At 40.1% G+C, this 27,212-nt stretch overlaps 1 protein-coding gene across 1 annotated transcript in view; it reads left to right on the plus strand.

The window, feature by feature from the left end:
- Positions 1-27,212, plus strand: part of lrrc7 (leucine rich repeat containing 7) — a 137,720-nt gene that overhangs the window by 13,443 nt on the left and 97,065 nt on the right. Inside the window, exon 2 of the mRNA XM_040031524.1 lies at positions 12,720-13,024. The gene's annotated coding sequence lies outside the window, so the exon portion shown is untranslated. The remainder of the gene's footprint in view (positions 1-12,719; positions 13,025-27,212) is intronic.

Genomic DNA, 27,212 nt, shown 5'->3' on the forward strand with positions numbered 1-27,212 from the left:
AATCAGGAAATTGATTGATTGACTATTCAAGTTCATAACGGGGCTCGTAAGGGGCTCAGGAATGCATTGTGCCAGTCAAGGTCCTCACAGTGATAGAAATATACAAATATATGTGTGTGTTTGTGTGCTCCGTCGTATGCAGCAGGTGGAGCTCTGGTTCCAGTGCTGGATGTCACACGTACACCTGCATCTCTTTGAGTGCACACACTAAGAGAATTTACCCTCAATGAAGTAAAATCCGTTTTTTGGGTAAAGAGGACACGTGTGTTGGTTAAATGAATACAACACAACTGTCCTAACATGTTACAAAACAATTGTGCTTGTGTGTAGGAGGGAGGCACTGAGGAACCTACCTGTTTCTCAATTACACAGACTTCAGCAAAACAAACTGTTTTCTCAACATTTTATGAGAAAAGACTCACCTGGAGGTTTAAACCTGAAATTTGCAAGAGAGTCCTGAAACAACAAAATATTAATGTGACATGCTTTTTCATTAGTTGGAGAAACTGGAGCTCCCGGAGAAAGCCTTGCAAGCACAGAGAGAACATGCAACCTCCACACACGGAGCTGCAATGTTACCTCTTGCTGTGAGGAAAAAGTGCTAGCCACTGAACCCCCTGCTCTTGTTCTGTGGCCATGTCAATGTCAAACGGGTCTTCATGTTATCCACACTGACTGCATGATGTCGAGATCAGGGTTCTGTGTCCCGTTGCTATGTTTCTGAACAGAATTTGGAAACCATCCTTTCTTTTAGTTCAGGCCAGAGTTTAGGAAATGCAAGCATTTGCATATATTGCCACACATTTCTTGCTGCAAAGTTATACTGTTTAATTAACTCTATTTAATTACTGAGATCTAAAGCAATTATGGCAATATGTAAAACTAACAAGCGAAAATTACTCGAGTTATTCATGTTAATATGCGACAATAGGTAGACAGATCGGAGATAGATCAAACTTCATCTCCACTCTCTCTCCATTATAATCATCTTTTCTGTGCTCTCCTCATTAGTTTCCATGGTAACGGAGTGTTGCTGAGCTGGTCGTCAGGCTGCCCACTCAGCCCGCACGGCTTTCAAATACACACACACATGCACACACACACTTATGTAGTACACAAACTCATTCACCTACAGATACTTATACACACACACACACACACAACACACACACACACACATATATATATATATATATCAGTGACACAGTTACATATAGAAGAACAAACACTGTGTTACATTCATACTAAGAGCACAAATAGTAGATCTTCAGTAATCAAATGCTTGCAGGCATGCAGGTCCCCAACATGCACTCAGACACATACATATTCCAATTAATATGATCTTCAAAAGAAAAGGAATCCAAGAACACTCACATATACAAAACTTGTTCTGGTGTACTGTGTATCAGTTAGCTAGCCCACTCAGAGTGCTGCAGAGACAAAGACAGAAACAGAAATACCAAAGTAGGTTAGAGCAAAGCATTCTGGGATAGCAGGATACCCCCTGGGCTTCTGCAAGAGGCTCTCTTTCTTTCTCCTTCTTACTGCTTCTAGCTCTGACTGACTCTCTGTTCTTTCCTTTACTTTTTCTCCCACATGTTTTACTTCTTGCTCTATTTCTTCTCTTTTGCGGTCTTACTTCTCATTCATCTCATTTCTTTGTGTTTCTGCTGTTTGACTTGCTTTTGTCTGTCTTCATGAAGTTGTGCGTGTATGCATGAGTGTGAGATGAACATATCTTAATGACAGAAGTAAAAACAGATGTACTGAGTTGAATAAATATATTTTATCAGGTATTTTTATTACATTTTTGATTGGCTATTATTTCTATGACTGTATTATATTGAGATTAGTGTTCCATTTTCGACCACTACTCGGAGTCGAGACAAACATATCGCTCTGTGTGATGGAAGGTACAAAGCTGATGCACACATAAGTGTTGAAACTCTAATATTTCATGATTGGGAACTTCCTAAAAACAAAGTTTGCTACTTTCTAATTTTGAGTTATTTTTTTTAAATAGAAGGATCTACACAAGATGGCAGGGTACACAAGACTGGGCCTCATTTCTTAGAAGTATGATTGTGAAAATCTAATTTGCAAACCTTGTTAAGCTGACAAGGTCGTTCCAAAAAATCAGATTGCTGAAGATGTTTGTAGAAGTAGTCTGAATTTACTAGTTTTGGAAGCAGTGAGGGTGTTAACAGGTCAAAAAACGAGCAACTAAAACTGTTAAAACTGTTTAGGCTCTTTTTTATATATGGACACCAGCGTTTTTGGTAATTAGTATGTAATGGACAATGCAAGACGATTAATCTTAGAACTGCAGCACAATATAGTTATTCTGACCAAATGCTTGAATACAAGTCATGAAGAAAAGAACAAGGTTGGCACATAAATCAAAGTTGCTTGTTAAAAGCTGATTTCCACATATAAACTTCTATTATAAAGGGCTAATTTTCTGACCCTTTCTTTGGATACTCGGGAACAAGGAGAGCCGAACTGTCATCTGATCACTACCTGGTGGTGAGTTGGATCGGATGGCTGAGAGGCCTGGCACACCCAAAACTACAGTGAGTTTGAGCGGTAGTTAGTGCGTCTGGCAGAGTCCTGGAGATCTTCAACAGCAGTTTCCACACCAGATGGTAAAAAATGACGGTAAAGTGAGCTGTCAAGCTAACAAGGAATCTTCTTATTTAGCTTGTGGGACTCTGAAGGCAGCTGACATGTACCAGCAAGCCAAGGAAAGTGCTGATTTGGCAAATGTTGAACAAAAAACCTGGGTATAGTAGGAGTTTGGTGAGGCTGTAAAACAAGGCTTTGGATCAGCCTCAAAGAGATTTTGGCAAACACTCAAGAAGACTGAGGAAGGGGAGTGCTGTTGCGGTTGCGGTTGCTGAGCGCAACTTTGATTTGGCAGGCTGGGTTGTTTGTTCCCCTTTTTAAAAATACGAATGAAAGGGTATGCTGCAGTTTCACACTTGGCACTGCTGGCTAGGTCTGTACAAGAATACTGAAGATGAGGGTCCTCCATGGACAGTCTCAAGACAACGCAGTATTACGCAAAACATGTAACACACAGTACGTCCACTGTGTCTATTTCACACTTTGCCTCCCCAAAGCATGATATGGACACGCATGCAGAAGTTGCAGTAACAGCAGAGATATTTTATTTCAAGCGACATGAAAATAATCACAAGAAAGCGTTTTAAGAGACATTATTATTAACACGTTTATATGTAAATACATATTAGCCACCTAGCTTAATTGCTGCTCGCATAGAAGGACCCTGGAATGTACTTCAGGCTTTCCTTGGTCACTACAAATTTCTTTGCTTTAAATATGTTATCTCCCCCAGCTGGTACTGCAACCTCTGCATGCGTGTCGCTTTGGAGAGGCAAATGTGAAATGAACACGGTGGACGGGCGTGTGTATTACACGCTTTGCCCGTGATATCGTTATGATAATCTCTTATTTGAGGCATTTCAGATATTTCCTGGTAGCTCAAGGATCGAAGCAGGTTTTACTCATAAATGCTGACTGCTGTTTGTTGCTGTGTTCACTGAGGTGTATTATGACCTGATGGCTTTTCATAATTTACTGCGTGTTTTGCTTGTTTCTGTGCATCTTAATAAAGATTCACTCTGAGTCTTATATCTTAATATCTGTCTCTATTTCCTTCCTAAAATGACCTTGATCTGTTGTATTTGCGATGATGATGATGAGCTCTGTTTTTAGATGGGTGTTTTTAAAGTAATTTCTGTGACTAATGAAACGAGTTTGGGCACGCTTTTGGTTCTTAGAAACTTAGACAGGAAAGATGTTTTGCCTAATTAAAGTCGAGTGATGATTCTGTTATTCAACTTTATTTGCCTTCACCACCATTAGCATGTGTCGGCATATATCAACATTTAGCAGGAGCTTATTAAAGGGAAATAAATCCCACCTGTCACTTCCTGGTAGCACAGCATTCAGAAACAAAAGAAAACATAGTTAACTTTGCACCTTAAATAATCCTGTTGTAAACATTGAATCATCCGTACATTTACAAATTCGCCTCTTGGTTCAGTCACTTAATTTCATTCATTCGGCCCTTTTCTTTCTTTGTTTTAATTAACATATTGCTTGAAAAAAACGAGAGAAGAAAACAAAGTGATGGCCTGAGAGAGAGGAAAGATGGAAAAGGGAGAAAGGGGGAAAAAAAGGGTGGGTTGGCAAATCTGTTTGGAAATCCAGAGAGTAGCTGAAGTCTTGCTGGCTTGGTCCCCAGTGTTTGACTGTGCCCACTATAACACTTTGAATTGCAATGAAAGTCTTCAGGGACTTTTTTCTCTGGCTAAAGGAGGCTTAATTGGTACCAGCTTTTATTGTTGTAGGCCATTGATAAACAATACTCCCACCCCCCGGCTATAAAGCAACTTGTCACATTGTTTACTGTATATTTGCAGATGAACCAGGAGACTTACACACACATGTGTGTGTGTGTGTGTGTGTGTGTGTGTGTGTGTGTGTGTGTGTGTGTGTGTGTGTGTGTGTGTGTGTGTGTGTGTGTGCATTAGATGGTCAGTAATGCCAGAAGCTGACAATGAAAGATACCAGGTTCAACTTCAGAGATGAAAGGTACAACTGAGGGTGATGTGAAAAAAGAGCAAAGAAAAGAAGTAAAAGGGTGAAGGGAAGAGGGTGAAGATGAAGAGGAAAGGTAGTTAAGGAGACAGGAGGTGCCACAAAGAAGTCAAACAAAAAAAAAATATGGGATGAGAGCAGAACAAAAGGGGAGATGAAAGAAGACTAGAAGAAAGAAGAAAGTGGGGGAGGTGGGAAGTGAGGAAAGGAAATGGCAGGTGAGAGAAGGAAAGGCGGAAAGGCACATGCAGAGGAGAGGAGAAGTTTCAGGAAATAAAGACATGAAAGGAAAAGACAAAGTGATGAGGGAGAGAAAAGTGAACAGGAGAAGAAGAAATAGGACATGAAAGGAAATGAAAATACAAATACGTAAAGAAGAAAAAGAGCAACATGGAAGAAATGGGAAGGAAAGATATGAGAGTGGAGGAATCACAGGGAATATGGGAACATTGTGAGTTTCACTGCCTCGGGCAAAACTCTCCATGCATCCCTCCTCACGTGCCTCTTTGCCCACCCTCTTCCTCCTCCTTTTGTCTTCCTCATGTCTCCGCCTTTCTTCACTCCACCTCTTCCCCCAGCTCCCACATGCATGCAGATGATGGCATGTAAGGATTGTTGCCCCTCTGTGTCTCCTCGTCTCATTTTATCAGCACACTAAAGCCACACAGGCCTCACATTTATGTGTGTCAGGGTCTTTATGTAGATCGTGTTGTCATTCGTGCGCGTGGATCCCTTTCTCTGTGTGAGCGTCCCAGAAAAGACCGACCTCGGGGAGTTATGCTCCACTTTCCCTCCTTTATTAATTCACCCTTCGCTCTCACTCTTGTTTGCCAGGCTGGACGGCGTGGAGGGAGAGAGAGAGAGAAGGAGGGCGTAAGAGAAAAAGGCAGGACAAACAGAACAAGTTCAAAGCAGAGTCGAGACAGACAGTAAACACTCGCTTATTCGGTTCCCTGGCATTTGTATTTTTTTTCTTTTTAAATAAAAGTAGAGATAAAAACATTAATGCAAGTTGTACTTTGCTTCTGAAAATATGACGCTGGACATTTTCGTTCTTTTAAAAGCAACCCATTTTCACCATCAACAATCGTTACACAAATCCTTGGAAAACTGCAGGTCTTTGTCCAACAGGAGGCAGTGGATTTGTTTTCTTTTTTTCTTTCCACAGATAAGAACAGGGTGAAGCAGCCAACAGACTGTGGGTGGGCAGGGGAGTCAGCACTGGAAAGAAAAAGACTGTATGAGCTTTTCAGTAGATGGTGAAAACCACTGAATAGTTTCCTTCCATTTTTTTTGTCTGTGCACCCATTTGTTCAGTGTAAAATCTCCACTCCAGAGGTTGATGACAGTTTTGCAAATGCTGCCATAGACTGCTGAATTAAAGATCTCATCCAAAGAAGAAGCTTGGCCCACTGGAGCCAGTTGTACATTCTTTGTTTTGTTTGATAGCCAGGCAAAGCTTGTGGTTTGTTCGGGAAATCAGTTACTAACGAGCCACAACCTGTTGTCATCTGTGTCAACACATGTCTGTACTTCATTTTTATAGCATTTCCATGTAACCATCCATGTTATTATTGCTTATTTAATATCAAAAGGTTCAAACTGACCAGCTGGTCTATGTGGATTTTGCATGTTCTACCTGTGTTTATGGGTTCTCTCCAGCTTCCCACCACATACTAAGGACATGCTCATGAGGTTGTTTCTAAATTGGCCGTGGGTTTCTATGTGAGTGTCAGTGATCGTCTGTCTCTTTGTGTTAGCCCTGCAGTTGGCTGGCACCCTGTCCAGAGTGTACCTCACCTCTCAGCCCAATGTCAGCCGAGATAGGTCCATTCTCCACATGACCCTGAATGGGATAAGTCATTTAGGAGATGGATGGCTTTCATTGTGAGATTTGTTGACATCACAAAACATTATTTATATCAAAGCCTCCTTAATGTAAAGTCGGCATTGTAAGACACAGTTGGAAAGCAATCATGTAATCCTTGCACTAAGAATGGGCTGAATGGATATCACTGTGGAATAAAAACCAATTAAAAAAAGTTTTTAAAAAAATCAAGACAAGACAAGGGCTAGCCCATGCCTGTTGCAACATGGAAGTGGCATAAAAGGATGCCAGAAAACACAAAAATTGATCGATTGCATTGATATCCAACCTGAAATCCCAGCATTAAAAACTGCTATGACCCTTAAAATGCTTATTCTTGACACTAGTGATACATTCAAAAGGAGACTGCTGCTCAAAGAAAGACGAATGATCTGAGAATTTCACATTTCTACTCCTTTTTCGCAATGGTTACATTAATGCCTACTACCACCAGCAGAAATAAAAAAAATGATATTTGTTAATAATTGAAAGGTTTGATTTTTTTAAAGATTCCGTCAAGATGTTGCATGTAGAGGACTTGCAAACCTTATGCAACTGTTTCAGCAAACATCATATATATACTTGAAATGTTATCACAAGCCCCTGAATTCATCACAACAAAACCACTCTGTGCCAAAGAATGACCAAAGCTCTTGCTGGGTGACCATGTATCGCTTAAAGTACCAGCTGATGCAATTTTGCATTACTCTCTTTGCAAGTCAAAAGTATCTGATGCAACCTGTAAGAAGTGTTGCCTTCTACTTTTGTTGCGTTCCGATGCAGACGACACTTCTAATTTTAAAGCAGAGTGCACTTTCTTTGAACTTTAAACTAGCTCTAAGTGCTTAAACTCATGTGATGCTGTTGAACTTCTATTATGCATTAATAAACACGGTAATATAAATGAAACAAAACAACACTATACTGATCACACACTGATCAGTCACACAATGAAGAATGCCAATAATGTGTGACTGATAAAATCAATCATAAAATATTGAGTAGACTGCCATAATAGCTCCAAAACAGCTCTGACCATGGACATTTGATATCTGAGGTTGTCATTTGGCCTCCCTGAGATGAGAATCCTGGAGATACACCATTAGATTAGGATTTGAAAGTTGGAGACTTGTACCTCGAGCCATTACTGGGCAGTTTTTTTGCTGTCGAAGGGCACATTGTCCTACAGGGTCAACCAAATGCTGTTGGGGAATGTAGATGTCAGTGTGTGCTTTGTTTATATTATTGTAGGTGATACATTACTTTTAGATAAATGCCAAAAGAAGGCTTGAGTTGAGGCTGATCTGTATACTTGAAATTCAATCAAGTCTCAATGTTATCAAGTCTTTAAGTGATGACATATGAACCATGCTTCTGGGTCCAAACTACTCTGAGTTTATTAAGGCTGTTGTGCTTTTAACATGTTGTAATGCTTTGTATCTTGTTCTATTTAATCTCAAGAAGCCCCTAAAAAATGCAGTGATCACTGTCGGCCTCTCTGTTTTTTTATTACCACTATTCATTTTAAAGCTCAGTTTTTAAAACATTACGATGTAAATACATGCAGCAGTATATTAATGACTAACCTCATATTGTGGATGGATTATCTCAGTTGTTCTCCTGACTGAAGTTTGGTCCGTTTACAGCATCCTGCCATGCGATTGCATTTGTCCCTAACCATCGGGAACTCTCACGTTAACTTTTATCAAGCGGAAAAAAGCAAGCGTTCACCTTCCAGTGTGTGTGTTTATATTATGCTAACAAAGGTGTGTCACTAGGGCCGACTGTGGCTCAGGGGGTTGGGAAGCGCATCTGTAACTGGAAGGTCGCCGGTTCGATCCGCGGCGAGCCCTCTCTGTCCTGGTCGTTGTGTCCTTGGGCAAGACACTTTACCCTGCCGCCTACTGGTGTTGGCCAGAGGGGCCGATGGCGCGATATGGCAGCCTCGCTTCAGTTGTCAGTCTGGGGCAGACTGACTGCAGCTGTGGCTACAACCGTAGCTTGCCTCCACCAGCGTGTGAATGCGAGAGTGAATGAATAGTGGCATTGTAAAGCGCTTTGGGTGCCTTGAAAAGCGCTATATAAATCATTACTAGCACATCACGTAGCACATCATTATATACCAGCTAGTTCAACTTCAGTAATCCTCACTGCTGTTTAGTTTTCTGTTTTCATTTATGTTGGAAGTCCCTCAGTCCCTCATGGTATATTATGTTTAGGTGGAAACTAGCGAGCTAACTTCCTGCTCATTTGCTAACTAACGCCATTAAATTTCATAAATTCTGTTTTCATGGATGCCTGGATGTTAAATATATTGGACCCGGAAACGGCGAATTACATCAGACTTAAAGACCAGATAGTTGGAAATCTTTAAAGATGTTTTTTTTTTGGTATATATAGCCTCTTAAACTAATATTTGGCATATCTCAGCATAGTATGCAGTGCATACAAAAACAAATCTGAGGAAGCTGATGGAGGTCAAAAGAAGATGTGGCGGGCCTCAAAGACTACAGCAATCTACAGCAGACGACAAAAAAAAAAAGCAAAGATAAAATGGAACGAAAAGGAATCTAACATCCAAAGAAGAGCTTTGAATGTCCTTCAAGAATCCTGGAGAACTGTTTCTAAAAACTGCTACAATAAAGCTTGCCTAAGAGAGTTCAAGCTTTGTTGAACAATAAAGATAATCATACCTAATATTGACTTGTTGACTAGTTTTATAGCTGGTATTTCCATATATGTTTGCACATTTCAGTAAATCACTGCACATATTTCCCATTTCCTAGCAAAATGAGGGTGGCTCAAGACTTCGTGCGCATTCATGTAATATTTGATGTGATTTGTGTTTTTCAGTAAGCAGCAAGGAGATATCTGTGTGATTCATGTCAAAAGTTGATTGATTTTTTTTTTTTTTTATGGATTTATAAGTTTGTACATGGCTATTCATGCTTTACTATTGCCAATGACCAGTTTCCTGGGGAAACCTTTAGTTTTGTTGCTTTAAGCATCTGAACCCATCTTAATCTACTGACAGGGGAACTTGTTGAACGACTACTTTGGTACCTGAACTTGGCTAAATTGAAATGTTGATATTGTATGTCTGTTATACCTATCACACAAGATTCCCAAAAAGTTCCAGAGAAGGAGAAAATAATCTGTAGAATAAAGTGAAAAGTTTCACCAGTAATTTAAAAATATTTAGTTGATAATTGAAGCTCTCAAACATCAGCATGCTTTAGACAGTACAGCCACAGTAGTCACAATACAGAAAGGGGAGTACGCCAAATGCAATATAACCCTGCAGAACTGTTTGTATTTGGAGATTTTATTTAAGATTATTGAAAAAGAGAGGACAGTTCTACAGTGAGACTGCACTGTCTCTAGATGGGACGCTACATTTCTGTCAATATACAGTACAGCTGTGTTTGTGTGTGCTGGTATCTGAGCTAACCTACTCTGTCTCTAATTATAATCATACGTTTGACACAGCCTTTGTCTCCATAACAGACCTCACAATCACTCATTCTTTATTCCCATGGTAACAAGCATCCCCATTATTGGATGTCATTTGCATTACTTGGACAGACAAATTGACCCACAGACAGACTGCCTCTGTTGCTGCTCTCTCATTGGTTAAATGTACTTCACTACCAATGGAAAATTTTAATTTTACTTTGCTTAGCAATAATAACAGTTCACTTGTGATAATGAAGTGAGTTTGTACCATATTGAGGGGGCAGTGGCTGGGGCCATGTACCGTAAAATCTTGGTAGAGCACCTCTTTCCCTCAGCCTAAACATGAGTCGGGGATAGATCGTCCACCATGACAGTGACCCAAGACATACCATCAAGCCACCAAATGAGTGGCTAGAGAAGAAGCACATTAAGGTCATGGAGTGGCCTAGCTAGTCTTCAGACATCAGTACTGTAGAAAGTCTGCAGAGGAAGCTAAAGCTTAAAGTTGCCAAGCAGCAGCCAAGAAACCCAAAGGATTTGGGCCAAAAATGGCTCCTGAGATGTGTGCAAACCTAGTGACCACCAACAACAAACAGCTTTACCATGTGCTTACCAACAAGGGTTTATCCACCAAGTTCTAAGTCATGTTTTGCTTGGGGATAAAATACTTATTTCACTCAATGACACGCCAACCAAGTTATGACTTTTGTTGATTTTTGCTCTCTCTCCATAAAATTAAGAGACTGTTCATTTCTTTGTGAGTTAGCCAACCTTCAAATTCAGCAAACGATCAAATAATTATTTCCCCCACTGTAATCTTCATTAATAGTTTTGCATTATGGATTTAATGTATCTTTCATGTGACACGTTTTTAAAATATAGCAAGAAAGAGTGTTCAAAATATGTTTGTTTGTGTGGAGCAGTAGACTCCATGAACTCATGAACTATTTAAATATATTAATTTCGGTAACAGCAGCACAGAAAATCAGAGGCACGTTGTACAATTTGGCTCAAAGTTGAATTTAACTGACATTTGCGATTTTTATGTAAAGCTGGTGATGGAAAGAAGAGCCCCTTTGAAAGCTCACGGTCTAATAGCATAATATAAAGCCTGAAAAACAGATGATACGGCAACTTGGACCACAATGACATTCATAGCATTTAGATAAACTATGTTTACGTGTATTGTGGCTGGGTAATTGGGGTCTGTATGCTCAATAGCAGAAAGAATATTATATCCTAAGAAGTATGCAAACAGAAGGCTCGTGAAAGAAATCAAAAGCTACAGGAGCAGAAAAAAACATCAGTATTTATAACCCTTCATTTCAGTCTTTACTAAAGACTGCTGTTGTCTTTCATCAGTGCCACAACACTCACTTTGTTATACCAGAGATCTGACAAAACACCATCCCAGCATTGTCACATTGAGATTTTATGCGCAGCCTAAATGATTGTGTTAATGTAGATAAAAGATCCACTATGTTTTTTAAGAGACAACTGAAATAGCATTTTGAGTTAGAGCAAACACAAAGTGTACCATAGATCCGTGTCATTCAGGGGGTTTTAAATAATATATGACATTAAAATTCAGTATATTATTTTATTGAATATAATACATTATTTGTGTTTTTTATTGTAATTGTGGCATTTTTCATACACATATAGAAGAAAATCGTTTCTCTATGCAATACAGAAAAGGTTGCAATGTGGTAAAGAAACAGTTTTACTTTATCATTGTTGGGTTTTTCTTCATTTTTTGTTTTTAATCCACTTTCAGGACTTGAGTATGACAAATGAGATAATACTACATAGGCAAATATTAGCAGCTTGTTATACAAATAAATTGTTATTTAAAACATAAGAACACAGTATATAAATGATGTGTCATGTAAAGATAGTGCATATACTTTTAAATACTGATAAAATAAGCTAACAACAGTTATAATTTTTGTCATTTTTGCTAATTAAATCCAAGATAATGGCTTCAGCTGCTTTTGTCTGCCTCGGTCTGACATTTTTTAAACACTTTTTCAAAAACTTCTAAGAATGTGGGCGATAAATCTGCAGTTTTTTATCACTAATTTAAAACATTGTGTTGTGGTACACATGTCCATCCCTGCTTGATTCATTCTTTCTACAGCGCACACTGGCGCAGGCTTGATAATTTGGTGCTATGAGGCGTCCTGGTTTAAATGTGGCCACCTTCATCTGGCCACTGTCATCTTTGACTTTGAGGGTCCAACTGTGGACTCTTGGACTGAAATCTGTTGGAAACTCTTGGTCATATCCAATGACCAGATTCTCACATAAAAGCCTTGTCATGTTTTTAAAAGATCCAAGTGGTCCTAACATTATTTCTAGGGAGCGATATAAAAATAGCAGCTGAAGGTGATCCTGAAACCCAAACGTTTTGAATTAATTAGAGCATGACTGTCATGTTTCAGCCAGGATCCTCTTATTTGTGTGCCCATAGAGCATGACCATTGCTGTGGTCTGTGGAGAGCACGTTTATTATAGACTTCTGTTCAATAAGCAAGCTGATTTCCTGTTGGTCCGCTGATCGTTTGTGTTTGTGTGGTTTAGAATAAGGGGTCATCTGCGCTTTATGGGCCAATATGAGCTGTAGTGGAATATATGACCATGACATTAAAATTGTTGTGTTGCCCAACACTGCCCCCGGAGGTTGCATTTGGCAGGTGTAGAGGTATGTCTTAGTGAACAATTAGCTACTTCACTTCAAAAACCATTTTCTTTTTTTCTGTTCACATAGGAAAACTGTATGAAGACGACACAAGAAGAATCAGCTTTGACAGACAGACAGACGGGGAGCTTAACAAAAACTGAGAAACAGCTCAACAGAACGACAAACACAAACATGTTCAGCAGAGTGTGGTACCCGTAAAGCCTTGTGGAGGCCCAGTGGGTGGAGTTATAAGGAAGCAGAGATGAAGCTGACCAACCACAGGCCATCACCCGGGGATATAAGCTCCACCCACCACTGATATCCAGGGAGACTGATAGACAGACGAACACCTCTTGCAGCGGCACCTGAAACATCATTGGCCCATAGAACAGGTAGGAATTGCATTTGTCAGTGCAGCAGCTTTTCATCTTTGTCCTTGATTGGGTCGGACTGGTCGGAGAGGAGGAGCACACAGGTTGCTTAGGCAACTCTAAAAGAGAAGCAGCCGGTGGATGGCATTTGTTTTGTCACATGAGCCATTGTATTGTCATCAGAAGTTTTAAACAAAGACCATGATGTACAGCAACTTCCAGCCAAGTCAAGTTGGAGGCATATCATTATTAAGGTCTATAATCAAGAATGCCTTTATGAATACACATTCAGAGGGTTTACAGGAAAGTGCAAACCACTGGTTACACTCAAGAACATGTAGGCCAGATTACACTTTGCCAGAAAACATCTAAAGCAAGGCTGTCCAGCTTTTCAAAAATTTCTAGGCTAATGAAACCAAGATAAAGTTTGTACCAGAAAGATGGAAAGAGAAAAATACAGAAAAAGGAAGAAACATGATCTGAAGCATACCACATCATCTGTCAAATTTCATGGAGGCAATGTTATGACACAGGCATGTATGCCTGCCAGTGGAAACAGGCCACTAGATTTTAATTGATGATGGTGATAGAAGTAGTAGGATGAACATTAAAGTGCACAGGGCTGTACCCTTTGCTCAGATTCAGCCATATGCTTCAAAACTTAATACACTTGCACTTCATAGTCCAACACAAGTTTCTCGGATGAAAAGAAATGAGATAAAACACCTTCCGGTTACTGAAGATAAAACTAAATGCAGAAAGACCTACAAAGAATCAGCAACTGAAGGTAGCTGCAGTGAAGGCCTAGCAGAGTATCTAAAGGGAGTAGAGTTGGATGTCTCGAGACCGGTCTCAAGACCACTTTTACGTGGTCTCGGTCTTGTCTTGGTCTCGACGGACTTTGGTCTCGGTCTTGTCTTGGTCTCGTTGTCTCGGTCTTGCTGTCTCAGATCGACATAGTGGTCGGGAGATTTGGAGTCAACAGTATCCATGACACACAACGTAACGTTCAATAATGTGTCATGCGCAAAAGCATCAGCTCTAAGAGCCGTGCTTAGAGAGTGCTTTGTAGTGAATCAGAAGAGTTGACTCCCATTGAGCGAGAGCCGGCTCCTCACTTAATGTCCTTTCGCTGCTCAGCTCTCACACAGTGGCTCAGCTATGCTTCAATCCCTCCATATTGTGGCCAATCACATGCGAGGATATAGGATAATATCATTATGTGAAAAACAGAGAGGGTGAGGCTGCAGTTTAAAGACTTTTTTGTCTTGGTCTTGACTCGGACTGTCTTGGTCTCGTCTTGGTCTCGGTCTTGTCTTGGTCTTGTCTTGGTCTCGATACCCTCTGGTCTTGGTATTGTCTTAGTCTTGGTTTAGACGGTCTTGACTACAAGTCTAAAAGGGAGGAAAGAGCATTTGGTGATGTCCATGGCTTCTAGACTTCTTGTTACAAAAATAATTCCTAGTTTTAAAATGATGTCCAATAACTTCCTCTAAATTTAAAAATGGGGCACTTGGGTAAAAATAGTTGTAATCCCTGAGCAGTTAAAGCAAAACTGCAAAAACTGTATTAATTTAAGGAACAATGAAACACAATAAAACTAATGAGTGTACTTAAAGTTGTAAAGTATACTTTTTTTTGCTGTTGTTGTTAACAAACAACACAATAGGTGACATATATGTTTTGCACGTAACCCTTATTGGGTTTACACTAAAACGTAAAGAATTTATAATTCTCCAAATTTAGACCTTCATTTCAATGACACGACAGCTGCCATTTTAATAATATCGAACAAAATATCTGGATTATGTTACACATCTGATGAACAGACCTTTCAGTCATCAGTTCTCTGAACGAGTGATTCATTCACACTTCTTCTCCTCGAGTCCTTCTGATATTCATTGGATTGGAGCAAATTGCTTAGATAGCTAAATAAGCCTCAGTTAAACAATCGGGATTGGTGCAGCTTAATGGATTCCTGGCTCCCAACAACATATTAAAAACAGAATAAACCATTAAAATGTGACCTTTGTGTCATGATACCACCCTTGGTTCTGTGTGTGTGTGTGTATTTCTCAGTGGGTGTTTGTGTGGGTGTACAAGGGCCAACCTAAAGTTGAAGTTTCATTGTGTTTTTCTCCCTGTGACTTTCCTTTCTTCTTCTTCTTCTTGTCTCTGTCACTCCCTCGCTCTGTATTTTCTGTCCATCTGGTGTTGCCATGGGAACCCTGCCTACTAATCCCTGTTCACTGAATCAAGAAATGGAGGGTGTAGTTTTACTGGGGTGGTCCTATCAGAATCACTAGATGGCATCTCAGACCCATCTATCAATCCTGATCTAGGTGCTCATTGCGGTTTTGGAGATGTCAGCCACATGTTTAATCTGCACACAAAGAGAAATGTAAAAAGGTCAGTTTGGAGTTTCTGGAACTTTTACAATCTGTTGATGGACAGAAACCAAATACAAGAATGTGTGCTTAAGTCAGATTAATGTTTCACCAGCTATATCAGGCTTACCAAAGTATCAGCAGCTTAATGCATTGACTGAGTGGCATCAGGCTTCGCATCTCACTCTTCAAATGACACAGATTGATTTTACTTCTCAAAATGGCAACATAGCCCTTTACAAAATAAATAAATAGATAAATTGACTGCAATGGGGGAGTGGACAGGGCAGTGAGTGTCAGGCAAGTGTTAAAAATGCTAAATGTAAAAGAAAAATTAACACAAAACCAAAGGGGGGCAGTTATTTGTGCACGGTTTTCCACAATATTTCAATCAGGTTGAGGTCCGGGCTTTAACTGGACCGTTGTATCACCTAAATTCTTTTGTTTTTTCAGCCATTCTGTTTTAGATATGCTGCTGTGCTTGGGATCATTGTCCTGTTTCATGATCCAAGTTTGGCCAAGCTTTAGCTGGCCTCATATTTGACTCGAGAGTACTTTGGTGTAAAGATGAGTTCATGTTCAACTCAGTGAGTGCAAGGTGCCCAGAACCTGTGGCTGCAAAATTAGCCTAAATCATCACCACCATGACAATTGGTATTAAGTGTTTGTGCTGATATGCAGTGTTTGCTTTTCATCACCAAACTTTGTTTCTGTCTTTCCGAAATGCCTTGTTCCAGAAGTATTTGTGGTTTGCTCTGATGCAACTTTGCAAAAGAAGAGGCTTTCTCCTGGCAACGCTTCCAAACAAGCCATACCTGTTCAGTGCTTTTATAATGGTACCATCATGACTGTTAACTTTTAACATGCTGACTGAGCCCTGTAAAGTCCCTGTAAAGATGCAGTTTGGGTTTTGTTTTTTTTCAGGTTCTCTGAGCATTTCATGGTTAGGTGTGAATTTCTGGGAATATCAGTAACCAACAATTGCATTAATTGCTTATGTCTTTCCTCCTTGGAAATGGGTTAAACACACACTCAATGCTCCAGACAAGCAAACTGCCATAACTTATTTTTAATAAGGTGCTCACACTTGCTGCTGATCAATAATCAAGTCCTTTTGATTATCATCACCTTCCCATGGAAGAGTAAGGCAGTAAGGCTGTACTTACTTTTCATACACACTAGTGCAATATCTTGGGTTTGTTTTTATTCAATACATAATGGCATAGTGTAATATGGCAGGATTGGTAGTTCAGCCAAGGTTTCATTTACCTAATTTTAAGACCCACTAAGGACCAGATTAGATTATGTCCTGTTACATAAAGCCTTAAAATTTAAAGAATGCACACTTTCCTTTAACAGTGACTATATGTGTTGTATTTAGAGCTACATGGTAGTCATTACAAATGCCATCTAAGCTCTGAGATATGAGTGTGCATACATGTTAAATCCACATATGACTTGATGGCAATGCCCATGAAGGCAGTCTCTTGACTGTCTGAAGCCATTTTTTCATGCAAACTCGAATATATTTCTTGGTTTGAACTTTATTAGTTATTCCCTGCTACCTTGATAGTCTTGGAGTCACTGAGGTGGTGTAGTAACCACATCTCATTAGATCTCTATCTCCTCCCGGCTGGAGGTTTCTTCCTGTTAAAAGAGAGTTTTTCCTTCCCAGTGTTGCCAGGTGCTTCCTCAAAGGGCGTCATTGCCCTAAATTCAATAAGCTTAATTGAGAGAAGTAGTTGCTACAGAAAACCTTCTCTTTTTAGCTTATTTCACTCTCAAAAGGATTTTCCAACATAATGTGATTCTCAAGAAATGTTTGAGTCATCACTCAAATAACATTCAAAGAACAAGAAGTGAAATCCTGCAGAGAGGAGTGCGATTAAAGGTGTGTAAATAACCTTTATATCAACTGTGCTTTAACCAGCCTGCTACATCTGCAGGCTATGATATAATTAACTGCATCAGTGGCTGTTTTTTTGGGGGGGGGGTTCAAAAGTGTACACAAACACACTCCTGTGTTATCCCTTGAGAACTACGTTTTTTCTTGCTGAGTCCTCAACAGACTCAGTGGGGGACTCACTGACATGAGGGAGCTGTAATTAATACAGAGAGAAGGGTGTACTTCGTGTACCATGATACACATGCAAAAATGTTAATAATTTAGATTAGACTGTTTCTAGGCTTAATATGAAGGTGTGTGTATGCAAAATGATCTTAGCAGGACTCCTGTTTGTATTTTTTTAATCTGCGATTTAAAATGGCTCCCTTTATTTGCAACACATGCCATAATTTGGATGGTAGCGCAGCAGAGAACAGTTGGGCAAGTCCACAGTTATTGAAGCAGTTGCAAATGAATCCCGTGAGACTGAATCTTCAGGCTGAGCTGAACTGAACTGAGTTAATGGCTTTTGTGAACAACTCCTGCGTGACTCACTCCTGGGGCCACATTACAGGAATATCCGAATGAGAAAATCCGTTCTTGATCTCACTTAAGAAAGCAATTTAGAGTTTCTCCGAGACAGAAAGAGTGTTGCTGAATGCAATGTCAATCAAGCTGTAATGTAACAATCGGCAAATCGCCCTCAATCTGCTGCAGAGGCACAAAATAATTTGATGTGATAGCGCGATTCATGACTGACTGCTTCGAATATAGCAACAAAAAAAAATACTGTGCATGGGCCTGTGTGTGCCAACAGATGAGCTGCTCTGAAAAGACAAGTCATGATTTGCTTCATTATTTTAAAGCTCATAAAGATGTGAGTATGAGAGGTTACTCATCATTATGATGGCTATCCTTAATAGATTTTTTGCAGTGTGTGATGTTAAAGGGCTGTTTAATTTAGAATAAATTCATTTAAACATTTTAGGAAGCTCACATTTGAATTGATTGATTTATCGCAGCAGCATAATTTTGCATCAAAGCTCCAAAAGCACATACAGGGAGTGCAGAATTATTAGGCAAATGAGTATTTTGTCCACATCATCCTCTTCGTGCATGTTGTCTTACTCCAAGCTGTATAGGCTCAAAAGCCTACTACCAATTAAGCATATTAGGTGATGTGCATCTCTGTAATGAGAAGGGGTGTGGTCTAATGACATCAACACCCTATATCAGGTGTGCATAATTATTAGGCAACTTCCTTTCCTTTGGCAAAATGGGTCAAAAGAAGGACTTGACAGGCTCAGAAAAGTCAAAAATAGTGAGATATCTTGCAGAGGGATGCACCAGTCTCAAAATTGCAAAGCTTCTGAAGTGTGATCATCGAACAATCAAGCGTTTCATTCAAAATAGTCAACAGGGTCGCCAGAAGCGTGTGGAAAAACCAAGGCGCAGAATAACTGCCCATGAACTGAGAAAAGTCAAGCGTGCAGCTGCCAAGATGCCACTTGCCACCAGTTTGGCCATATTTCAGAGCTGCAACATCACTGGAGTGCCCAAAAGCACAAGGTGTGCAATACTCAGAGACATGGCCAAGGTAAGAAAGGCTGAAAGACTACCACCACTGAACAAGACACACAAGCTGAAACGTCAAGACTGGGTCAAGAAATATCTCAAGACTGATTCTTCTAAGGTTTTATGGACTGATGAAATGAGAGTGAGTCTTGATGGGCCAGATGGATGGGCCCGTGGCTGGATTTGTAAAGGGCAGAGAGCTCCAGTCCGACTCAGACGCCAGCAAGGTGGAGGTGGAGTACTGGTTTGGGCTGGTATCATCAAAGATGAGCTTGTGGGGCCTTTTCGGGTTGAGGATGGAGTCAAGCTCAACTCCCAGTCCTACTGCCAGTTTCTGGAAGACACCTTCTTCAAGCAGTGGTACAGGAAGAAGTCTGCATCCTTCAAGAAAAACATGATTTTCATGCAGGACAATGCTCCATCACACGCGTCCAAGTACTCCACAGCGTGGCTGGCAAGAAAGGGTATAAAAGAAGAAAAACTAATGACATGGCCACCTTGTTCACCTGATCTGAACCCCATTGAGAACCTGTGGTCCATCATCAAATGTGAGATTTACAAGGAGGGAAAACAGTACACCTCTCTGAACAGTGTCTGGGAGGCTGTGGTTGCTGCTGCACGCAATGTTGATGGTGAACAGATCAAAACACTGACAGAATCCATGGATGGCAGGCTTTTGAGTGTCCTTGCAAAGAAAGGTGGCTATATTGGTCGCTGATTTGTTTTTGTTTTGTTTTTGAATGTCAGAAATGTATATTTGTGAATGTGGAGATGTTATATTGGTTTCACTGGTAAAAATAAATAATTGAAATGGGTATATTTGTTTTTTGTTAAGTTGCCTAATAATTGTGCACAGTAATAGTCACCTGCACACACAGATATCCCCCTAAAATAGCTAAAACTAAAAACTACTTCCAAAAACATTCAGCTTTGATATTAATGAGTTTTTTGGGTTCATTGAGAACATGGTTGTTGTTCAATAATAAACTTATTCCTCAAAAATACAACTTGCCTAATAATTCTGCACTCCCTGTATACATACAGTGGATATCCAAACAGAACCTATAGGTCAGGGGTGGGCAATTCCAGGCCTCAAGGGCCAGTGTCCTGCAGGTTTTAGATATCACCCTGGGTCAACACACCTGAATCACATGATTAGTTTGAGAACTTCAGGACATGTTGAGGAGGTCATTTAGCCATTTGAATCTGCTGTGTTGGATCAAGGACACATCTAAAACCTGCAAGACACCGGCCCTTGAGGCCTGGACTTGCCTACCCCTGCTTTAGGTCAGGGGTCTCAAACTCCAGGCCTCGAGGGCCGGTGTCTTGCAGGTTTTAGATGTGTCCTTGATCCAACACAGCAGATTTAAATGATTTAAATTAAGTTACCTCCTCAACATGTCTTGAAGTTCTCCAGAGGCCTGGTAATGAACTAATCATTTGATTCAGGTGTGTTGACCCAGGGTGATATCTAAAACCTGCAGGACACCGACCCTCGAGGTCTGGAGTTTGAGACCCCTGCTTTAGGTGGATACTAGCAGTGAATTCACAGGTGTCGAAGTCCAGGCCTCGAGGGCCGGTGTCCTGCAGGTTTTTGTTGTGTCCTTGATAGAGATGGCACGATACCACTTTTTTATGTCCGATACCGATACCGATATCATAAATTTGGATATCTGCCGATACCGATATGAATCCGATATAGTGTTTTTTAATCAACAAAACTGTTTTTTAAATATCTTGCTGCATTTTGTATAAGTTCATACTCAAGTTTAAAACAACAACTACACTAAAGCTATTCTGTTATACCTGTATGCAAAAGAAAATATTTCATAGTTCAGCAATACTGATCAATCTAATAAACTTAAACCTACACCATCCTCCCTATTCTGGTATTTTAAAGAGTACTTAGCATAAATATTAAGCAACCTAACTAATAGGGTTCCAACTCCCAGCAACAACAAAAATAAATAAATAAAAAATAGGGAACCACCCCTCACGTGCCACCTCATGATGCTTAATCGACGTAATCAACCTTAATTTGATGCAGTGTGAAAAAAAAATGCACAGAAATCAATTATTTTTCAAGAAATATTAAATAGACTCAACATCTTTCTTCAACAAAATTGCAGACTGCACAGATGGTACCTTCCCAAAGGAAAAAGTACTATAGCTTACTAGGGTATATTAGACTTAATAGTTACTATATACAGTAATTGACTTCTATTCATTTTACATCAAATTAAAACTTTGGGTGTCAGATAATTATTTATTAAAAGCTAGACATTTTAAATGAGAATAAGAAAGAAAAGTATGTCTTTGTGCCCCCTTTTCCCTGTTAATGCCCTATCGGCCCCCCTGGCTAAACTTTGCTAGATCCGCCCCTGCACAGTTACCAGCGTCAGCTACGTAGAAAAAGATCCTGGAGTAGAAAGTAATATTAAATACATTCTAACAACAGCTGATCAAGCTTAAACGTGCTGCTGTTGTTCAACCGCTGGTTTCCTCTTTCTGGTGCAAAGTGGGCCAAAAGCAAACAAGAGACACGGACTCGCGACAGAAAAGCCGATCAGCTGATCATTAAGCAGTTTCATGATTTAAGTAGTAGCAAGAAGAGACAGTCGCTCCATATATCGCTTGTTAAGCTTAACGCAGGAATGCTTTACAAACATTCAGAGATGGACTTACACACTTGCTTTACTTCTCTCGGGGATAACTTTGTCGGAGATGAAATGCCGGGTTGCTAGCGAAGCTCCACATGCTATCCAGACCACCGACAGGTCCCGCATGCCACAGCCGCTCTATCACGTGATGCATACTGCTCCGACGTGCTAACGTTCTGAGGTGAGTTACGGCGTGTTGCAAGTTTTGTGAGGTGCTTTCGTGATATTTAATGGCTCGGATTACATTTTTTATTTTTCTCCGATATCCGATCCAGTAATTTAGGTCAGTATCGGACCAATACCGATACGTAATATCGGATCGGTCCATCTCTAGTCCTTGATCCAACAAGGCTGATTTAAATGGTTAAATTACCTCCTCAACATGTCTTGAAGTTCTCCAGAAGCCTGGTAATGAACTAATCATTTGATTCAGGTGTGTTGGCCCAGGGTTGATATCTAAAACCTGCAGGACACCGGCCCTCGAGGCCTGGACTTCGACACCCCTGGATTAGAGGGTTGAAGGCAATACTGTATATATAAAAACTATGACTTCACCGATTGGTTTTGGGCTCTGCATTTTAAGGCTCTATTGGTGGCATATATGTTGCAGGCCCCACTATGATGGGCGCGTAGCCAGATTACGATCCTGTGAACACAGGAGACACGCTGCCGTTCGCCTGGTCAGTCTTGCCAGAATGGAAAACTTATGGCAGCTATGCACCCGACTCAGTTCCCAAAGCACGCTGCTGCCCCCTACTGTCCAAAGTGTTATACACTCTCCTGGCAACAGGGAACTTACATGACATTGTGGCTTTAAATTACACCAATAAACCAGCAAAATAAAACATGCAAAATAATCTCCATATATCACGACACTTAACTCACAATTGTGACCACATTTCTGTGTGGATCACATATACTATATTGTTTTTCTTTTCTTTTTTTTGGAGTTAGAAGTGGCCATATTTGGAAAAGAGGATGGAGTTCTAAGGTATGGTTGGCTACTAAGATACAAAAATCATCTTGGATAGGCTGAACCTCACATTCCATAAAAAGTACTCCAAAAGGCCTCAGTACTTTGGAGATGTCCCCTTTCAGTGGTTCAAACATGTGGTCATGAGATAGCCACTCGTCCAGTATCCCCCCAAAAAAGTACAACTGTTGTATGAAGGGGGAAATTGCCTTAAAAGAGCAATGTGTTTTTCATGTTTTTCATACTAGGTTTTGTTGCATAGTCTCACATTTAATATGTGATTCTATATGAAAAAAAAAACAAAAACATTTTTTGAGCCACCCTCAAGTGGCTGCTATATGAACTGCAACTTCTGATGCCTGGCTTAATTTTTCTGCACTTGAGGTTGCCACTTGGCAGCGATGCAGGGCCGCAGCAGCGCTGACACATCAGAGGGTGAGATGGGAAAAGTTGCAGCTTAAATAGACTGCCAAATTGGCAGGATGTGTTTGGTGTATCACGTGAAGAGAATGAGGCACGTTGTGTGTGTGTGTGTGTGTGTGTGTGTGTGTGTGTGACGCAGTGTCGCCGGCCTTTACTAACTTGCATGCGTCACTCCACGTAATATGAGGATAGATATATCACTCTTTCCTTAAAGCGACACAGGTTAATAGCACAGCGCAGTGACATGAAACACTGCAGGTTTTCATATGTGTTAAATGGCAGCACTTACAGCAGCACAACTCATATGGCCGTGATTCGACTGAGGCAAGAACATGCTTAAGGCGTAGCCACTGTTATCACACTATGATTAAGATAATGTGACCATGCACTTAGCCTGAGCATTATCACATTAACATATTGTTGCTGCTGAGTAACATTAGAAAACACTTGCAGGGATGGGCTAAAAAGAGAGCTATGCAGGTGAATAAATAATCAGCTGTAGAGATGTCCTGGAGTATAAATTAGAGTGAGAGAGTGAAAAGCAATCACGGCTACCTTCTAAACATGGATCATTTGGGGAATTCCCTCTTTGGCTAAAGTGTGGGGAGTTGGAGCCATTTGGAAAGCTCCCTGCTGGAAGTTTTTCTTTTTTTGGTCCACATATATTTGGGAGTTTGGCCAGATTCATTTTTAGAGAGTTTTATGAGCATCAGTGAAGAAAAAACATAGAGTCTTGCCAGTGACTTAAAATGTAGAATATCAACGATAATCACTTAGTTTGCTAAAGTTATTTTAACATCAGTTTGCAAGAAATCAAAGAAAATAGGCATAAAATAAAGATAGCTAATTTAATGTACATGTCTCCTGACGGTCCAGACTCTTTTTATTAAACGGCATTTCAACAACACAGGGTCGTTTATCCCCACAGGTATTTTTCAAACCACTTTTTCAAACCACTTTGTCCCTTTTTTCTGAGATTTTTTAGATTAAGCTGGACCAGTTGTTCTCGAAGTAGTCCCAGAACTCCTGGAACTATTGCTAAGGGTTCTGCAAAATATTACAGTATGCCATAAATTAGCAAATTATGATGCATTAACAAAAATTGCACTCAGTGTTGTTAATCATTCGTGGCAAAGGAGCACACACTTTGTGTCTGTTGAGCCAATTCAATTTCTGATATGACCCCAACATTGTTCTTTTAGTAGAAATGATGGTAAGCAGCTGCTTTATCAGTGTTAGGATGATAAGGAGTCCTTGGTTATCTTTCTTGTCCGTAATGTTTCACCTGGCCAAGTTTAAAAACCACAACTGAGTTATTTATGATGAAATAATTCATGGGTTTTTTCCGGGTTTTTAATGCTTTGTGTCTTGTTCCATTTTATCTGAACAAGCCCCTAGAAAAGGCAGTGATCACTATCAGCCTCTCTCGGTTTTTATTACAACTATTCATCAACAGCATGTTTTAAAGGTCATTTTTTAAAACCTTACAATGTAACTAAAGCCCAGCCCATGCAGCAGCAGTATATTAAATACTAACCTCGTATTGTGGATGGATTATCTCAGTTGTTCTCCTGACTGAAGCTTGGTCCGTTTACAGCATCCTGCCATGCAATTGCATTTGTCTCTAACCATCGGGAACCCTCACGTTAACTTTTATCAAGCTGAAAAAAGTTACCGTTCATCCTCCAGCTTCACTGTGTTTATGTTATGCTAACATAGCTGTGTCGCTATCGATCACGTAGCACATCGTTATATACCAGCTAGCCCAACTTCAGTAATCCTACAAAAGTCACTGCTGTTTAGTTTTCTGTCTTCATTTATGTCGGAAGTAATAGCAGAGCTGTACGTTTGAATTTTTCAGAAATCACTCAGTCTGAACATGTTATATTATGTTTAGGTGGAAACTAGCAAGCTAACACACTGCTAACTTCTAACTCCGTTAAATTTCATGAATTCTGTTTTCATGGATGCCTGGATGTTAAACTTAAGTGTTACCCCTGGTAGAGCAGCAACCCTGATCATTTTATTAAAGATGAAAGAATTTAGATTTTAACTCTCAGTGATGCTGCAGTGTTCATTTGACTTTGGACCTGAAGAGGAGTTTGGACCTGGAAGCGGCTAATGGACGTCAGACTTAGAGACCGGATAGACAGTTGTATTGATTTAAGTAGGAGTGTGTCTGTTCTACTAGACATGCGTGAGAACAACTTAAAAAAAAAGAGAGGCTCAAAGGAACCTCTTGTGTAGAGACAGTGTAGTGCTTGCGTTAGCTGTTGCATGGTTACATAAGCTTATATAGGTACACAGGGAGTTGTTAAATTATTAAGATTTGTGGTTTAGTAAAGGAATTTTATTTATTTATTTATTAATAAAAGTCTAAAAGTTTTGTCGTTATATCTGGCCAATAAATTCGCCCTGTTACCTCATGAAATGGTAGCCTGTGACCCTTTTAAACTAATGTTACTGATATTTATTAGACTGACTTGAAGTCTATCTTGTCATTTAACTCTCGGAAGAAAGCAAATGTGCTCATTTCCTTTCATCTCCAGCTATCCTGTTTTGATCTGGTCAGCACATTGTATTATTGTTGTATTATTATTATCACAGTCTGAAGTCTAGAACTCAATGCATTCATCCATCCGTCTTCATCTGTTTGTTTGCTCCTCAGCTGTCTTCGCTTCCTATCCTCAGGTATCTTTTCCTTCCTCCGTGATGGCAGGAATGGTCGCCATAGAAACAGAGAGCCTATGGTGAAGTGAGAGAAAGACTGAGGAAGAAAAGAAAGACAAGCAATGCGAAAGATACAAAAGGAGGGTGGGCCAACTTTAAGGTCTGCACTTCATCCATTTTTGCCTCGCAGCAGTTCCCTACTCTTTCTTTTTTTTGGAACTTCTCCTGAAGCTTTCATCTGTTACTTCTATCCATCCCCCAGCTTTGTTTCTAATCCTTCATCTGTCCCTCTGAGTCCTGGAGTTAAGAGCCACTTATACCTCTTGGGTCTGACAAACAGTTTATGATACACATAACTAATGTGTGCTTTCCATGCAGCAAGACCACCCCACCTTGATTGTAAACAGGGGAGGATAGATTCTCGTTAAAAAAGAAAAAGAAAAACTGTAAAAAGTGCTTGTTAGCTGCAGCATTTACTTGATGATGTAGTTGCTCTGAGCTGATTTAAAGTGACAAATCAAAGTACAGCACTTGTGTCTCCTGAGTGGAAGGCTGCATCATCATTAAATGGCTTTCGCTGGGCATGTTTCTTAAAATAAATGCTGTCAGTTTAAGGTCATTGTAAACTAAAATAACTACAGCGATGGAGGCTTTAAGAGACTCATACCAGAAAAAAATGTCTAAACAGTGAAATGCTTATGCCCCTGTGTGGAGGAACCTATGTGCTGGCGAGGGAAAAGAGTATGTATTTGTGTGTGTGTGTGTGTGTGTGTGTGTTTCACTGTTTTAATCTCATTCATATATTCATCAGCAGGCAGAATGCTGACGCAAGTGAGAAGGAGAGGAGGCATGGAGAGAGTGAGAGGCAGAAAGTGTGAGATAAAGTGCGAGGAGGAGAAACAAATCCAGAAATTCATCGTCCATCTAGCTATCTATCCAGCGCTAATGTGACTCTGTTTTTTGGTGTACACATTAAACATACAGAAGGGAGAGGAATAGCAGAGGAACCAGCAGAAAGACAAACATAACAAAGGTGAAGTATCCCAGAAACATGTAGACATACGGAAAAGAGCTTCTCTTCTGTTTACAACAAATCCCTTTAACTGAATCTGGTCAGTGCGAGAGACATTTTTTGACAAAAGTCCAATTAACCTAAATAACATTGTTAGCACACACAGACAGATTTGCTTCAGCTTGAAGGCTTACATCTGTGGGCCTCCTTCTCTCTGTTGTGTCTAACTCTTTGCTCTGTGCTGACAATGTGAAAAAAACACAATGGAAAAAGTGCAAAAAAAAATCACAAAACAGATAACAGGAAAACAAGGAAATTAGTGAAGAAACGGTGACTATGAAACAAGAGCAGACTACAATGACAGGATGAGTTCCTGATCTTTGACTGTGATCGTGTCTGTCATTAACCACAGTCCATCAGGACCCTGTCCATTCGCTGGACAGCTGGCTGACTCTGAAAGTCAAACAGGTGTGACATGTTTCTCAGACTAGAAAATGGCAATTACACTAGTGAATGATGACATGCTGGATTGCAGTAAAAATGCCAGAGAGAGGCAAAAGGCAAAATATTATAGTTAAGTGATAAATATGCTCATATTTGAGTGACAAAGCCTACGATGACATG

The sequence above is a fragment of the Simochromis diagramma genome, unplaced genomic scaffold (assembly GCF_900408965.1).
Source record: "Simochromis diagramma unplaced genomic scaffold, fSimDia1.1 OVJJ01000284.1, whole genome shotgun sequence".
Classification (NCBI taxonomy): domain Eukaryota; kingdom Metazoa; phylum Chordata; class Actinopteri; order Cichliformes; family Cichlidae; genus Simochromis; species Simochromis diagramma.